This window comes from Bemisia tabaci, chromosome 9 (genome assembly GCF_918797505.1).
Source record: "Bemisia tabaci chromosome 9, PGI_BMITA_v3".
Lineage (NCBI taxonomy): Eukaryota > Metazoa > Arthropoda > Insecta > Hemiptera > Aleyrodidae > Bemisia > Bemisia tabaci.
Window position 1 is genome coordinate 41,143,271 of NC_092801.1, and position 6,000 is coordinate 41,149,270.

Here is a 6,000-nt window from a genome sequence, read left to right on the forward strand (position 1 = left end):
CGAAATGACGTCACTGATTTCAACAGCGTTGTCGCTGACAGCTTTATCGGATGGAACCTTAGTGGCAAAAAATTGATACACGGACGAAAAGGCTCACGAAAATTCCGCAACTAGTTAGAGCAAACACGTGTTCGGTTTTCCAGAAATTTCATTTCATTTCCTTTTTAAAGGTGGAAAAAATTGGCCCACGCGTTAAAAACTACTTTTCACCACAGGCAGACGAGGAACAAAAAATAACTTTTCGAAAAAAGTAGGTGCGCGTAAGCGCAGTTTTACGGAAATGTCGCAATTAACTCTTGTGTTAGAACATACATTCTTCCTGCTTCCCGATAAAAAAGTTTTTAAAAAAAAATCTCAAAATGACGTAGCGTAAAAGTCACCACCAGAAGGCATCTCTTTTTCAAAATCGAGCTCTAAAAAGTAATGTTCTATCCAAAGAGGCGCTTGTTACCGCTATATCAATGTTCTTTCATCTTTGTCCCATTTCTCTTTTTCTCTTTGTCTCTCATCCCATCTTTTCTGCCCTCTGTGTTCCCTTCTTTTTCTATCTTTCTCCTCTTTCTTTTTGAAGCGCTCAGTCGAGAGGGAGCACTTTTTGACTTCAATAATTCTAGGATAGTAGTGGCAATGCGTTCAAATGCCGCACTAGCTCAACAACAGAATGGCGGAGAGGGGCATAACATATTGAAAAATAGATTGATATGTGATACTTTTATTCAACGATTTTAATGTCAAAGCACGGAGGAAGATAATTGTTTTTCATTAAATTATTTTTTTAGTGGTAGTGTAGTTTTCTCAAAGTTGATTTTTGATTTCAACCGTCCTATAGAATTCTATAGTACACTCGTCAGGATTGCAAAATCTCTACAATTCTGTGATCCTAGGATTGCAAGCTCGCCGTGTGTACCGTTCTGAAATGGTGCATACCGAGGTAGGCTCGACACCAAGGAAATATGATTTTCCAACGACTTGAGCGCGCACCGTGGTATACGCGCAATGCACGAAGTATCCTGCAGACTTGTAAGGCGCTATATTATGCGTTGCGCGCACCATGATGTACGCGCAACGCATGCAGTATCCTGCAGTCTTGTAAAGCGCTACTATGCATCTTGGCATTCAAAATTTACGATGTTGCGTTCTAATGGCGCACTGGCTAAACAACAAGATGGCGGAGGGGTCTAACATTGTTCGAATAGATTCATCTGTGATACCTTTATTAAATTTAATGATTCTAATGTCTAAGTATGGAGGACGATAATCGTTTTACATTAAATTATGTTTTAGTGGTAGCGTAGTTTTCTTGGAGTCGATAGTTGAAATTTTGGTAAGCGAGTTCTTTCGTTTCAATGGTGTTCCTCTCGTCTTCTCTCCCTCTCTCTTCGTCTTTTCCTCCTCCATCTATACACATTTTCTCAAAACGGTTTGAGTGGTTACGTGATAACGGCTGGGGTCAGGTCGCCACTCAATTTTTTACTTGTTTTTGTGTGTTTTTGCAGCTGAAAATGAGCTGGTAACAGCTCGAAACGTCCTGCCTTTTAGTGTTTTAATATTTTTTTAGCCTTGTTTACCCATATTTTAAGTAAATCTCCTTCCTTATTTTCTCAAAACTCTTGATGGAAACTGCTCCTTCCGTTGAAATGCATCCTGTGGCAACTCTGTGTGAACAGCAAGGATCACGGAATCGTCAACGAGTGGCGGTGCAAAGCGTGACCATGCAGATGAGAGCCCTCCCCCTAATTACGATGGATCGAATCGAAATTCAGCCTATCGAATCGCGATACTACACCTCGTGCCTGGTCCCAGCCTCGTATCGAAGAAAGTCGCTAGCGCGATATGAAGACGAGGACTAGCACACTCATCACCATCTTCACTCATCGCTGCCTGATTCGATTTGCCGTGACACTGACGCCCGCTGTTGCCGAGTGGGTCGCCGCATCCCTCGGTTTTTCCATGGGTCTCCCGATTTCTGCGCCCGATTTGGCGGCAATGCGTCTTGGATATAGAGCAAACACGCCACCGAATTTTGGCTGGAATTGCTATGTGCTCATCCAACTATTAGAGAAGGCCCTTTTGTGGCACGCTAGTCGCAATGCATTGGGAGGGCAAGCAGGAGAGCAGGAAAGCAGGGTGAACGCAGTTAAAAATCTGGGAAATTAGAAAAAGTCCGGGAAAATAAGCAGTTTTGCGGGGAGGAAAATTCGGTAAAAACATAGTACGGTCATACCTCGTTAAAAATTCAAAACTTGCATTGCGCGTTTTAAAGCAAATTTTTTATGGAAGGTTTTTACTTTCTTGGTAGGGGTCGTGGAAAGCAGGGTGACGCAGTTAAACACCTAGAAAATTGAAAAAAGTCTGGGAAAATAAGCAGTTTTCTGAGGAGGAAAATTCGGTAAAAACATAATACGGTCATACCTCGTTCAAATTTCAAAATTTGCATTGCGCGTTTTAGAGCAAATTTTATACGATTTAAAAACGCATGAGTGTAATTATGAAAGAACCTCAAAAACAGAATTTGCGTCAAACTGGTCAGCTTTAGCCTGCATGTCGCCTGCTGCTGGTCGATCGAGCAACTCGAACTTGTGCGCTATTTTTTCTCCCTTTTCCACTGACCTTTTCCTGAAAAGAGTCTCGCTGCAAAAAATTTGCGTGCTGTTTGAAGCCATGAAAATTCTGTTCCGATGCAATATAACGCGTCATCGCTCATCATAGTTCTGAAGCGATTCCACGAAATTTTTTTCTGAGCAAGAGCATTGTGGAGGAAAATGCAGGGAAATTTTCACTCGACCACGCACCGGCCGCAAAAAAAATTGGTCGCAAACTTTAAAAGGAAAATGATGGTTTTTAAAATCTCTCCATGCCGTTTTTTTTTAAAAAAAATTGTGCTCGAGCGATTCTAATACGTAAGCATAATCCACGCTTTCAACATTCTGCCACATGTGAGATGAATACGAGGGTCATCCAAAAAGTAAGGTTCCCTACCTTGTATCTTCCGAACGAAAAGAGATAAATCAAATCGGTAAAAACGTACATATTAGGCATACTCTAAGCTTTAAAACAAGCTCAAGTTTTCGAAAATCGGTTGAGGACTTCGCGAGAAAACTCAATTTTACTGAGACGACCTCTCGTCGTCGCGTGCCCACCTCCGAGGTCAGGATGCGCGGAGAGTCCCTTACTTCAGACTCGGCTTATCGCCTCTAATCGCATCAAATCGAAAAGGAATTTAAAAGCTTTTATCAAGTAGGCCTTACCTTACTTTTTGAGATAGTCTCCGCATCTTTTTTGACATTTCTGGTATCATTACAGCAGCTCTTTCATGCCTTCCGCGTAAAAGGTCTCGTCTTGGCTCCAAAACCAGTCATTGCCAGCGATCTGCACATCCAAATCAGTTGTTTACCGTGGTAAAATTTTTCCCCAATCCTCCGTACTCTCTTAATTTAGCCTCAGGTGACTTTCGTCTATTCCTGAGATGAAAAACTCCCAATGTGGAAAGCGATTTCCAACCGATTTAGAGGTGCAGATCGCTGGCAATGACTGGTTTTGGAGCCAAGACGAGACCTTTTACGCGGAAGGCATGAAAGAGCTGCTGTAATGATACCAGAAATGTCAAAAAAGATGCGGAGACTATCTCAAAAAGTAAGGTAAGGCCTACTTGATAAAATCTTTTAAATTCCTTTTCGATTTGATGTTTAAAGGCGATAAGCCGAGTCTGAAGTAAGGGACTCTCCGCGCATCCTGACCTCGGAGGTGGGCACGCGACGACGAGAGGTCGTCTCAGTAAAATTGAGTTTTCTCGCGAAGTCCTCAACCGATTTTCAAAAACTTGAGTTTGTTTTAAAGCTTAGAGTATGCCTAATATGTACGTTTTTACCGATTTGATTTATCTCTTTTCGTTCGGAAGATACAAGGTAGGGAACCTTACTTTTTGGATGACCCTCGTATTTCTCGATACTGTCAAGCTTTGAGTTCACGATGACCGCGTGGAAAACTCCATTTTTATCCTCTTCTTCCTCATGTATTTACCTAATCAAAGAATTCGGTATCTCTATAAATTCTGTCAGAAAATTTTTTTCCTCCCCGTTCTTAGAATTATAAGAGCAGTTTGCTAAAAAAAAGTATTCTGTACATTGACTCATCTCATGTGAAATATGAACGTTGCAGTGGTGTTGCGTGCTTTGCGATACATTGATTTGGCTCTCCTTTAAATCTACGGAAAAGGATCGATATACAGGGTGTTCGCAACGAACACTTTAAAAATCAATTCTTTACCATTGATTCAAATGGGAAAATATCGATAGACGATCATTTACGCCTCGCCACTGAACCGTTGCAATGTATTTTAGCAGATTTCATTATTTTGTTATATTTCCTCCAATAATTGTTCAAGATAAAAGCCACGTATCCTTGCGTTCAATTCTCTTCGTTATTTCATCTTAAACATGATTTCCTCAGACATCAGACACTTGAATATCATCTCCATCGCTCTTAGTTTCAGGCCAAGACTCGTCATTTTTAGACACTTATATTTCCGTGCAGTGAAGTACTCGGTTGCACGATCTCAGCAATGGAGATGTTGTATGTGTGAGGAATCTGCGATTTGACTGTTGATTCTTATGTAAATCTTCGTTAGAAACACGATGGTGCCACTGGTTTTCTCTTGAATCAACTCCCAAGCTCAAAAAAGCTCTCAAGTTGATGCCAAAATGGAGGGGGTATCCCACGCTACCCTGAGAGTCCACATATACATCAAGACAAACTCTCCATGCAAAGATAGGGAGTAAGTACATTAGCAGGGTTGCCTTGATTTCAATTTTAGAGTCCCTAAACAAGGTGACAGCCCTTTCAATGTATTTGCTCCCTATCTTTCTATGGAGAGTTTGTCTTGATGTAAGAGGTGGACTCTCAGGATAGCGTGGGGTATCCCCTCCTTTTTGGCCTCATCTTGAGAGCTTTTTTTGAGCTTGGGAGATAATTTCAGAGGAAACCAGTTGGACCATCGTGTTTCTCGCGAACTTTTACATCAGAATCAACAGTCAAATCGCAAATTCCTCATACATGCAACATCTCCATTGCTGATGGAACTTAGTTTGTTTTGACACCCTCCTCCTCATGCGCCGTTGATGAATGAATGAATGAGCCAATGAATTGAGCATCCTCGCCAAAAAGCTTCAACGTGCAAATTTTGGCTGTGAAATGCCCGCGCGGAGAAATCAGGAAGTCGCCGAGTTCCTGATACTTAATTGCCCGAAGCCGGTGAGTTTGAACTGTCGCGCATGCGCACAGACTCGCGGGTAATTAGGTCTCTTCCTTGTCGCTTGTCGCACCGTCGGAAAACTGCCAACCGTGTCGTGGACAAAACGCTGAAAAAGTGGCTCATCCTACAGTCTTAATGTGCCCTGTGGCTGGTGCGAATAGTAGGCCCGCGTTAAGGTGATTCGATGGACGCAATATTTTGTGTCAGAACGGCATGCGATATATAGCATCAGTTGGTTCCATTTTTCAGCTACTCGTCATTTTTCTCCAATTTTGAGATCGCAATTCTGTTGTCAGGAGACTAAAGCACTCACTTACCAATTTTAACAAAGAAATTCAACGTGATAAAGACGTGGTCTTTTTAGAGAGAAAACATCGCATACGATACTGATATCGAAACTGCACTCGAATGCGATATTTTACCTCTAAAAAAACCACGCCTTTAATACGTTGAATTTCTTTGTTAAAATTGGTAAGTGAGTGCTTTAGTCTCCTGGCAACAGAATTGCGACACTCACTTACCAATTTTAACAAAGAAATTCAACGTAATAAAGGCGTGGTTTTTTAGAGAGAAAACATCGCATACGATACTGATATCGAAACTGCATTCAAATGCTATATTTTCTCGCTAAAAAAACCACGCCTTTATTACGTTGAATTTCATTGTTAAAATTGGTAAGTGAGTGCTTTAATCTCCTGACAACAGAATTGCGATCTCAAAATTGGAGAAAAATGACGAGTAGCTGAGAA